Here is a 13,119-nt window from a genome sequence, read left to right as displayed (position 1 = left end):
TCAATCACAATTCGGGAATTCAAACCCGGCCAAACTATTAACATAATTCAACAATCACACTAGCAATTCACATATTCCATTCAATATGCATGATCTCAATTTACTACTTTCTTCAAAACCTTCCGACTTCAATGAACACCATAGCAACCTTACAATATATATTCCATCAACATCATGCTAATATCATTACATGCTATCCATGCAAGAACATTATTTGTTTTCAATATACACAATCTTCCAATTGCCAATGCTTCACCAACTTATCAAGTCTTTACTTACAAATGTGAAATCTACAACACAACAACTAAAATGTTAAATATAACTTGCTCATTATTTCTCAATAATTCAACACATATACATGGTTACATATGCCATATACACGGCCACATACACCATGCACACACACACGGCTCCAACATGTACACACCACTACAATCTCTCCAAACTCATTCAACTTCCAATTTCCACATATCATTCACAACAATAACAACCAAACACTAATTAAAATAATTGAAGCATGACTCCTACACATAAATATGTATGCACGGCCATGTACTATATTTCTCTCCTTCATGAATTTCATCTATTTTAGCATACTACAACACATATAAACCATGTATAACACATAAAACAAGATTAGAGTTCACCTTTCTTCTTCAACTTCTCACTTGACCACAACTTGGTAACTTGAATGATTGTGAATCTTTCTTGCTCCAACAACAACTCCACCTTGTCAAGCACCCTTTACTTGGTAGAAAATGATTTTTGGAGAATTTTTGCAAATTTTTCTTGGGAATTTTCTCTTGGCCGAAAGGCCCTAGTTGTTTTTCTCCTCTTTCTCTTGTTCTTGCTTGATCTTGAAATTTCTAGAGAATGCTAGCAAAAGATGACTTAGTCATCTATTTAATTTCCATGAATTAATTTAACTTGGGCCTAGCCCATGCCCTATGGCCGGTTGGGCCTTTGGCTTTCTTGCAAATTTTTCAAGCCCAATTATTTTGGCTAATTCTTGTAATTCATGAAAACAATTTTTCCGAATTCCAAATTTGCCCTTCGTCTTTCCTCCATATTCCCACGAGTCATATTGCGAATTTCCCTTTATGCCCTTGACCTTCCTCATTAATTCCGCTTCTAAATTTTTCATAAGCAACTTGAACACCAAACTAGATCAAAATTATATCTTGCTCTTAATCTCCCGCAATTACCTTAAATTATCCGAATGCGATAAATGCGGGATATAACACCTTAAGTTGAAATACTTCACTTAGCCAAACCCTAGTTCCACCTTCCTTGGAATTTCTTCACTTAGATGATCCTTTATTGTGTTCTTACACTTGATTTCATGAATTTAGTGTTGTTGGTCTTGATATTCCCTTTAATTCTCTTGAATTCTTATGGAGGAATTATTTGGGATGTTCTAGAGGTCTCTTGAGTTGTTGGATGAATAATGAAATAATATGAAGTCTAAGTCCCTTTTTAGAATCACAAAATCTGGTCTTTAATGAATTCTTGTCGGGATGAACAGTGGTCGTAAACCACCATATACGGACCATATTTTGATTTACGGTCCGTCCTCCATGGCAGTATTTAACCATTTCAAAGACAGAAAGTTTTGGCTAATGGACATGGCAGTTTACGACTGAGGTTTACGGGCCGTCCTCCAAGTCATTTTTAACCATTTTCACAATTTACAGAAAGTTGAGATTTTGGACAAGCTGGAGGACGATTGCACTATACGGTCCGTAAATCACTTTACGGGCCGTATAGTGCCATATACGACCACTGGGCTGAAATTTTTTTCGCAACTTTCTTATTTCCAAAAATTCTTAATTATCCATTCCCGACTTAATAAAACATCATTCACTCAACTTTTCATCATTCCACTCATCATACAAGTACGGAGAAATTTCCAAGGTGTAACACTTTTGGAGCTAAAGCTTTTGGTACTCATTCTTTTGTGTATATATTTATGGGCCTAGCGGGGTCCTGTCCCGCCTGTATGATATGACATACTCTCTTTATAGGCTCGTAGACATGTGTATATAGTTAGATGTGGTTGGCCTTGTCGGTCTATATTTTGGATATCATTTTGTTAGCCTTTTCGGCTTATGTAGATTGATATGGGCATAAATGTCAATGATGATATAAAGGTATTGTTGTCCAATGGGACTAGCACGATGGATGAATAAAAATGTATGATTTAATATGTGGCTTACCTAGATATAAATGTAAAGGTATGTTAAGAGGTGCCCGGGTGGGCTAGCACCGGGTGCCCGTCGTGGCCCTCCGGTTGGGTCGGGACAGTTTGAACCAACTAAAGTGGAGTTGTTGGGTCCGGATTCAGTTCATGAAGCAATTGAGAAGGTTAATCTTATTGTGTAATGGCTCAAGACAGCTCAGAGTCGACAGAAGTCCTATACAGATATGAGGCTGTGGGAGCTAGAGTTTTCTGTCGGTGATAAGGTGTTCTTGAAAGTGCCGCCGATGAAGAGAGTAATGCGATTTGGTAAAAAGGGGAAACTTAGTCATCGTTTTAGTGGCCCTTTTGAGATAGTAAGGAAAATTAGGACGGTGCCTTATGAGTTGAAGTTACCATCTGGTATGGCCACGGTGCATCCTGTGTTTCACGTTTCGATGTTGAAGTTGTTGTACAAACCTGATCCTTCCCATGTGTTGAACCATGAAGAGATTGAAATTAATGAAGAGTTAACCTCTGAAGAAAAACCGGTTCAGATTTTAGATCGTCAAGTTAGAAGGTTGAGGACGAATAATGTGGCATCAGTTAAAGTGTTGTGGCGAAACCATAATACTGAGGAAGCTACACTGGAAGCAGAGGAGGACATGAAGAAGATATATCCCCACTTGTTCCCTATGGCAGGTATGAGCTAGCGTTTTAAATTACTCATGGATGAATCGTTGTGTTTGTTCAAAGCAACTTGTGGTTTAGTGAATTCTTTTCTAGATTATTATTCTCATTCGATGACCAATGAATTTTTAGGGGGGATAATGTAACATCCTGTAAATCTGTGTAGAGTGTGAAATCATTGTATGAGTCCTTTGGAACCTTATATGTTGGGTTACCTGCATGACTTTAGGCTAAAGACCCAAGAGGAGATGGTCAAAATGAAAATTCACTGCAGTTTCATGTAAAGGAGGTTTGACGGTCGTCCTTTGTACCATCGATCTGTTCGACGCTCCGTCATTTTGTTACACCTCGGAAATTTTTCGTGAGCCAACAATGAATAGACCAACGAAGGGCATGAGTGTGCGATGTTTTACTAAGTAGGGGATGACTATTTATGAACTTTGGAAATAAGAAAGTTGCAGAATTTCATTTCAGCCCAGTGGTCGTAAAATGGAATACGGCCCGTAAAGTGATTTACGGACCGTAAAGTTCCATCGTCCTTCATCATTCCAAAATTTCAACTTTCTGTCAAATGCTTCAAATGGTTAAAAACGACTTGGAATACGGACCGTAAATTGCAATACGGCCCGTAAACTGAGTCGTAAACTGCCATGATCTTCAGCCAACCTTTCTGTTTCTGATATGCTTAAATACGGTCGTGGAGGACGACCATAAACCAGTATACGGCTCGTAAAGTGGGGTTTATGACCACTGTACACCCCGACTGTTGTTCATTAAAACTCAGATTTTGAGTTATTAAAAAGGGACCCTAAGCTCATTTTATTTCATTTCTTATCTACACAACTCAAGAGAACTCTAGAACATTCCAAACATTTCATCCACAAGAATTTAAGGGAAATTAGTGATCAATAACACTAAAACCATGAAATCAAGAGTGTGAAACTCATCAAAGTTCATCTACACCAAGAAATTGCAAAGGAAGTGAAGTAGGGTTTTTGGCATAGAAGAGTATTGCTACTCAAGGCTTGTTCCTACCACATCTAAGGTAAGTTTTATGACTTTCTCATGATGATTGAAGTATTTATACGTTGAAACACTTGGATTATAGAAGAGTGTAGTAAATGGGTCATAAAATGTGAATAGTGCCATAGTTGAATGATAGTTGAATTGAATTATGAATGTCGATGAGTGGGGAGTATAAACATGTTATAAACGATGATTTTTGATACGATATTGTGAGTGTTGTTGTGAATGTTGGGTAGTTGAAATGAAACATGGGAAAAGTAGTAGGAACAAAGGAAATGCTACCCAATTTTCCCTAGAAAATAGTCACGCGTTCTTACAGTCGATTAACTGACGTTGATGCGAATTCTCTTGAAGGTAAAGACGCGAATATTGAAGAAGAACGATCAAGCGGTAGAATAGCTAAAGGAAAAGGTATGTAAGGCTAGTCCTTTCTTTCCAAGGCATGAATCCTATTATATGATATTATTTCCCTACATTTCCATGGCTTCCTTATATTCCGGAACCAAGAGCCTATGTTCATGGATAGCCACGTGAGATAAGGATAAGAGACATGTTATGAGCACGATAACAGAGATGATAAGCTTAAGGCTAAAGTTCATGGTATAATGTTTAAACAAAGCTAAAGACATTAACTATGATCTATTGGAAATGCTCGATGTATACACTCACCTTATAAACTAATTCCTTCAAGGTGAGGCGAAATACCTATGAATTCCCCATAATATAAGCGGGGGATCTCGACCTTACGTCACCCCGACATTGTTATAGATTGGTCATAAGCCTCAATACATGTCCTATGACCAATGTTTCGAGAAACTACGAGTCTATGTTCATAAAGGATTTCATGTGAGATAAAGGTAAGAGATACGCTATAGAAATGATAATGGAAATGATGAGCTAAAGCCTAAAGATTATAAAGACTATCATACGATATTTATACGAAATTCATGCTACGAATATGATGTGATTTTCATAGATTGTCTTTAAATTTAAATGTGTGCATTAATGAAAGGTTACGATAAGCTTATAAGATGTATGTGATGGCTATGATAATGATGAGACATATTGATCCTTGTATGATGCATGCGATATGGTCGAGCCACTACATGGCCGAATATGGAAGATATGTATGTGATAGTGTTGAGCCACTACGTGGCCGAATACGGATACTGTCGAGCCACCATGTGGCCGAATACGGATATTGTCGAGCCCTACGTGGCCGAATACGGATAATGTTTTATGTGTATGATAAGCTACGGCACTACGATGATGAATTATATGACATGATGATGTATACGCTATGATGGTTCATGTACGACGATTATGTATATGTGGTATATGTATGAAATGTATTCACCCTTAAAGGTCACGCAGGTTTTGCCTTCACCTCATGACTTATGATTCCTCTATTATGTTTGTTTCATTCATGCTTTACATACTCAGTACAATATTCGTACTGACGTCCGTTTTCTTTAGATGCTGTGTTCAGGCCCACAGGTAGACAGGGAGACGGTGCAGACCTTTAAGAGCTATCAACAGATTTGCAGAAGCACTCCATTATTCCGAAGGTGCTAATCGGGCTTATACTTTTGTGTATATACATATGTATAAATATTTTGGGCACGACGGGGTCTTGTCCCGTCCGTATGTCTAGTACTCTAGTAGAGGCTCGTAGATACGTATGTGTGGGTTATATGGTCTCACAAGGTCACTACTGTATATACGTAGATATGTGTACATTATCTTTTGATAGTCAAAGGGCTTATGTATATAAACGTATTTATGTTCTTCAATGAAAATGATTTTCTTATGATTATGAGTTTATGAACGAAAAAAGATGCTTAATGAGTATGATGAGTAGTAGAACGAGCGGTGCTCGGTGGTCAGCCCCGGGTACCCGTCACGGCCCCTAGCTGGGTCGTGACACCTTTGTACCGTCGATTGTGCCTGACGGGCTAAAATTATATAAGTTGCAAAATTTTAGTTTTTCTTCCATTCTTTTCACTCTCAAAAACCATAAGGACGAAAATATCTCTCTAGGGCTCCAACACCAAGGTAAGAACATCTTAATCATTGATTATCAATCCTAACATCAAACCCATGATTCTTAACATGATTCTTGTGACTAAAACCTAGGGTTTGCAACATAATTCTTCCTAAAGTGATTCAAGCTAGGGTTTGGGTGTTCTTCACTAGAAAAGTGAATTGTTAAATTTTGTTTAACATACTAAGGTATTTCTCTCTTTTTCAAAACCTCATCATGGATATATGTTTTCTTCTCAAAGGTTCTTTATTGAATAAAGCGGTCAACTTCTCATGCAAAACCCTAATTCATGTCTTTGCTTGTGGTTGATGTGCGTGGGGGGACAAGCCCACATTAAACTTTGATTGTATTATCCTCTATATACGTATATGAAATCATAATCGTTTTCTTCTATAAGAGATGATCAGTGATGATGATTAATTGTTGGTATTGTTGATTTTTACAAAGAAACTAAGACAAAAGAATCTTGTTTAAAGAAGTGGAAACTTTTTCAAGATTATCTATGAAATTATGGATTTTCGTAATGGCATAATGAACTTTAATGCTATTTGATGGTGTGACTACTTTGAGACAAATTGTGAATCGGCTTCTATGCTATGAACTTTATTGTTGTGTTTGGCCTAGCTACTTGGGAGGAAGGGTAGCCACTATGGATTCTAGTGTGATAATGCCTATCCATTCGAGAGGAAGAGTGGCCACTTCCGGGTTCGCTACCTGGGGTGTGATTATGCCTAGCTATTCGGGAGGAAGGATAGCCACCATTGAATTTCTTATTCCGGTGTGGTGTGCTATGACAAAGGAACCTCTACGATCACCCCTTTGATGTGCTTGATTCTTGGGCCTCTAAGGACTTGCTGTTGCTACTAATTTGGTGATCCCATACATTAAATCGTGGGACACCCTATTTATTTCTTTATTCATTATATTAGTTTTCCGGGCTGCGTCCCGATGAGTCAGTCTATTATTCCTTTATCTTAGAAGCTCCCTAGTATACATTTGTGGGTAGTTGTTGAGTTATTGATTAACTCTTGGGAACGTTGTTACGTTTGACTAAGTATTTGATTTATAAGGACTTCCGCTGATTTAATCCTTATATTCATGATCTGTTTGCATTCATTGTATTAAACTGTTGGAGGCGAATGTTGAACCTGGCGGGTTCAAGTGTTATTATTGCATCATTTAGGTTCTTCCGATGTTGATCATGACGTCGGATGCCTGTCACGTCTGGGGTGGGTTTTGGGGCGTGACATGAATAAGCAGTCTAAGGATCGAGTCTATCTCCCTGTCCACTTGCGGGCATGACACATCGTTCACAACAAAAAGGACATCAGCACGAACAATGTAGTGAGTATGTAGGGCATAATCAATAACATAATAGAAGCATGAATGATAACATAAGAAAGAAAAGTCATGGGATGATAGAGCCATTTATACCTCTAGCGACGTTCATCATATTCACTTACCCTTCTTCTAATGGGAACCTTCCATTTCATACGCTTATATATATAGTAGTACCATACCCGACCATAGAGGTTCGGTGTCTCACATACTTGGCCATGGCAAGGCTTGGTGTTATACATACCTGGCCCTACCAAGGCTCAGTGTTATCCGTACCCAACTGCATTGGTGCTCGCGTGATAAATATCATACACGGCCATATAAGCTCGGTGTTCTTAATAATTATACTTTGGTATACATATATATATATATATATATATATATATACACACACATAGGAGTACATACGTATCCTCAACATCATCACTTTCATCATACCCTTCCTTAGAGAATTAACTATCATAGGATGAGACTAATGGTATCATGAGAATATCAAGAATCGTGAGCTTTAGTGGTTCTAGGAACGAAGTCATCTTGAAAGACATTATGGAATTCACGTGAAGGTATACAACAATGGGATCATGCCTTAAGGAAAGAAGGGTTAGCCTTACATACCTGTTTGTCTTCTTTAACTACTTAATGTTCACCGCCAAAGCTTGAGAGATCTACATTTAAAAAGGATTCATACCAAAGTTAAGTCCTAAGGACACTGTTAAATTCAAACTAGAATAATTCATGAGCTAACGAAAATTGGTTAGCATTTCCCCTATTTCATTTACTTCTACCAAATTCCAAAAAAACTCCCAATCAACAATGACATTATCAACAATACCACAATCAAGAGATTTCATTCAAGTTAAGCATCATCCAATCCCCAAAACGCCCTTTTCATGATCATTCATAACAATGGCTACAACACAACACCATATATGCTTACATACAATACTTCCTCAACATCATCTATAACATCCACAACAAGATTATACCCTTAACGTGCCAAGAATTACAATTTAAGTTAACCTATAGCTCATAATATCTCCAAGTTCATACTTGAACCCTATTTCCACTTTTCTTCCTTTACCCACATGGTATAACAATCAAACAGCCTTAACCATATGTAAAAGATGTGAAATCTTACCTTAATCACTTAAGAAAAAGTCTTGGATCAACTTACTCCACTAAAATGAAGTCTCCAACATCCACACCATAAGAAATCTTGAGTTCCACAAACCTTAGCAAGCTTCTTAGCACTTGAACCTCTTAATTCTTTTAGATTTTCTTGGATTTTGGCTTGGATTAGTTTATAGACCTAGAGAGAGGGTTTTGGAGAGCTCAAGGATCTGTTTTGGGGAAATAATGAGTCCAAATGAAGTGGAACGAAATATATAAAACGTGACTTAAAAACCCGTCGGGCAATCCTATGCCCACTTTGACGGACCGTCAAAATTCCTACGGTCCGTCAAAGTGCACCGTGAAAGTAGCCAGCCCAACATGGCTTACTGTGACCATTATACAGTGGTGCTCCACCATTTGACAGGTCGTCAAATGTTATACGGTCCTTCAAATGGTTCGTCAAAGTGCCATCTTCCGATAAGTTGCTCCTTTCGATTCGTTTGACTCCCAATCCTTATGGAACCTTCTTGGCACTTGCATAATACTTTATTAACCACACAAGAGGCCCCATAGCCCCTTCTCAAGACATTAATAAATATGAGCTCAATTATAGCGAAAACCTTTCCAAACATGGCTTACATCTCACTTCCTTCACCGAACTTAGTTCCACATATTCATATGACTTCAAAATCCTATGGTACACACTTTAAGCTATCTAATACTTTCTTTAATCTCGTAAGGACGTCTTATTCACCTTAGGGGTTACGAGGACTATATGGAAAATGGTGATCATGAGCAATCTAGAGGAGAGAACTACTATTTCGAAGGTGAGTATGAAGAGAATGGTGCTCATGGATCTTGTGATGAAGATGGTGAGGTAGGAGAAACTTATGACGATTCGTATGGTGAAGATGATGAAAATTAAGTTTTTCACACTACGCACCATGATTATGAAGACGATTCGAGGTATGAATCTTCTTCATACGTATCTTATGAGTCTTATAAGGGAACTCCTGATACAAATAGGAATTGTGAAGAATATGTCTATGAAGATAGTGAATGTGCAAATGTTGATTATGGAAAGTCTTCTAGTAGACATACATATGCTTTGTCTTGTAATACCTTCTATTCGAAGCAAAATGGTATGTGTACAAATGTGAGTACAAGTTGGAGTCGCCCTATGCGAAAGGAGGTTGTTCCAAAGAGGCGATTCATAGAGACCAAGGTGAACATTTGTGGTAATGAGGTAATTCTTGTGCTTGATGACGATTGTTACACCAACTTCATCACCCCTCGTGCGGTTGAAGAGTTAAGGTTACCTTATGTGATTAGGAGAAATCCTTATTATGACGAGGTATGGTATTGGTTTGATAGGAGAGTCATGGTATTCATTTCACTTGGTGAATACCAAGAGGAAGTTTGGTGTGATGTGCTTCCAATGGGTACTTGTTCACGTATGTTTAGGAGGCCCTTGGTTCCAAAGTCATGAGATCCCATATGATCAAGAGTGGCATAAGTATGTCGTGGATGGAAGGAGGAAACCTCTACTTCCATACGTACTTCGTAGGACGAATCCAAGTATAAAAATGCGGGAGCCCAATGTGAAATGGCCTATCTTGATTATGGAAGCTAATGGAGAAGAGTATGAGAAATGGGAGTTCATGATGGATGAAATCTTTGCTAGTTACCCTTATTCCCAAGAAAAGAAGATGAAATTGGTTATTGGGACTTTTGAGAGGAAGCTTGCACACTATTGGGCATACAAGAGGGGAGATCCAATCACTACTTGGGATGCAATGAAAGAGAGCTTGAGAGGCTATTATCCCGAACCCTATGAAAGGGGGTATAGGAGTAAAACCACTTCCCAAGAGAAGAAGCCAAAAGGGAGGAAGCAAAGTGCCTCTTGTGAGATGCCACAAATTCAACATATTCCTTCATCTATAGAAACCCTAAGTAAGATTTGGACGGCATTGAAAAGGAACTAGTTGAAATGAGGAACGACGGACAAGACCATTACTTCACTTGGTCAAATGAGCTTCTCTTTGGTAGCTCAAGGCAAGGAAGATCCCTTACTTGAAAATAAAGGTAAAATAACTTATCTTAATACTCCTACTTCGTTGAGTGATCTTAATGTCAATTCGAGTATGAAAGTTGTTTTACCTTGCTTGAGCCTATTGAATCTTTGCCATGTCTTGATAATGTCATTGTTGAAAGTGTCCCTACACTAGTTGATCCTATTGATGACCGAATTGATCCTTCTTGCAAGGTCTATTTGTGTCCACCTAGTGTTGACACTTGTGAATTGAATGGACTAGCATTATCAATCGAAAGTGCTCAAACACTAGTTTGTCACGACCCAACCGCGTAGGCCATGACTAGTGCCCTATCTGGGCACTCGAACACATTCTAGTATATAGCAGAAGCCGACAAGGCTTTATTTCAAATTTAGCTAATTTCCAGAAAAATTTCGGCAGAGTTTCCTTTGTTTTACGGACTATCCCATATACCCTGCACGCAGAAAATACCAACAAAGGCCACACAGGGCCAACAGAGTAACATTTAAATATATTCGGACCGGCCGCCGCGGCGAATGGAATCGCCCGAACACAACATTAGCACACAACTGTACAGAAAGATCCCAACCCACAAACATGTCCACAGACCTCTAAACAGACCGACAGAATCATATGACGGGACAGGGCCCCGCCGTACCCATGAACGAGAATATACATATATAGAAGTGACAGACTATACCAAAAGATGGCTCTGAATAAAAGAGCGCTCCGAAAATAGCAGAATGAGATCCTAAGCGGACGGATCAGCAAACCTGTCGTCGGTACCTGCGCGGCATGAAAACGCAGCCCCCGAGGAAAGGGGGTCAGTACGAAATATGTACTGAATATGTAAAGCCTGAGTTACAGAAACAAAATCATAACTGGTGCAGAATATACAGAAAGTAAACGGAAAATCCAAAGTATCAGATACATATTTCCAAAACATGCAGAGTGTGTACAAAACATATGTCATATCGAATCCGGCCCCTACCAAGGGACTCGGCAGACACGACGTGGCCACCCTCCCGACGCTGGTGCCACAACACAGAAGAATCAGAATAGGGGCATAACCCCGTAACATAATATGTCATATCAGATGGCCATAGTAAATCATATCAGAACAAACGTACATGGCACATCATACTCCACAAACCCATGTACGCGTATACCTGCCCCCTCACATCGAGGCACGACGAACAATGCAGGGGATTACGCTTGACAACATATCCTGGCCCGGGCGCAGTGTGGGAATCATTGGGGCATCCACGAATGGAGTAGTGAGAGACTAATGCAATTAAAATATCATAAATGTTTTCAAGGACTCAATGAGGCATATCAAGGGCAAACAAATCCAATGAAGTCGGACGGGATCATAATAAAAGCATTTCGGACATCATAATAAATTACAGAAGTATAACCTTCCTGTAGTCGTTCCAAGTGTCAAAATAATTTATCAGACTTAATAGAATATTTAAAACCATATTCGTTAGGTAATTAAAAGGGCAGTCAAAACGTTTCTTTCAAAAATCGTTCAAAAAGGGGACTTTAGTACATTAAGGGCAAAACCGGGAATAGCGGGCCCACCTCGGAACGAGCAAGGCGGTGGGCTCAAATTACGCCCTTTAAGCTTATGGGGTCACCTATAAAGGTTCTACGGACATTCTATAGCTTTTCAAGGAGTTTAGAGGAAGTTTACATAATTTAAGGAAAAGCATATCAAAATGGTTCAATTCTACTGAAGGAAAAACTGAGATTTTCTCTTGCGGATTCCGATGGCCAAGAAGGTCTTTTGAGGCCCGAATCCGATCCTAAAACACTTAGACATGCCAAAAGAAGGATCGGGGTAGCTTTACATACCTTTCACGCTCCTTAAGCCTTTCCAAACTCACTTCCCGTTTCGTCGAAAAACTGCAATTGGTCAAGTTTACCAATTGTGAGTTATGAATACCATTATTCCAACTTAAAGCATCTTTGTCTACCGAAATTTCGGCAGCACTTCTCCTATACATATAGCACCCCGAGAATTCAACTCGGCTAGAAATCATCAACAACAACCCAAACGACAACATTAACATCAACAAAGAACCTCAAAAACACAAATATCCTTCAACTAGTCATTTTTCTCACAAGTTGGCATAACCTTCACTAATATCAATGATTTCACATCCATTATCACTCAAGATCATCACAATATAGATTTTGAGACATTTCATATCATTTTCCTTAAGTTATACACTTGATATACATAATATACAACTTTCCGCCAAAGTCTTAATTTATGCAAAACATTAAATCTTTGGCATACAACTTCATAACAAGTTTCCAACTTCCAAATTCATCAATGATCATCATAATTCACAACCAAATAACTTCATTTCCTTAATGTCGGAAAATCATACTAAAACGACATAAGTTTCTACATTCCAATTCAATACAAACTTATATCATTCTAACTTCATTTACATATCAAGCATCACAATAACACTTTAACACACTAAACAAATTAATTCATTTCTATCCCAATTCCAACATACTATACGGCCATATGCTTATTTTGGCAACTTCAACTAAATCATTCAACTTCCAATCCCAATATGAATTCCACCATACTTACAACTAGAATATAACATAGTTCAACACATTATAGGTATACAACACATAGACCCTCACGGCTACAC

Source organism: Lycium barbarum, chromosome 8 (assembly GCF_019175385.1).
Source record: "Lycium barbarum isolate Lr01 chromosome 8, ASM1917538v2, whole genome shotgun sequence".
Taxonomy (NCBI): Eukaryota; Viridiplantae; Streptophyta; class Magnoliopsida; order Solanales; family Solanaceae; genus Lycium; species Lycium barbarum.
This window is presented reverse-complemented; position numbering follows the sequence as displayed.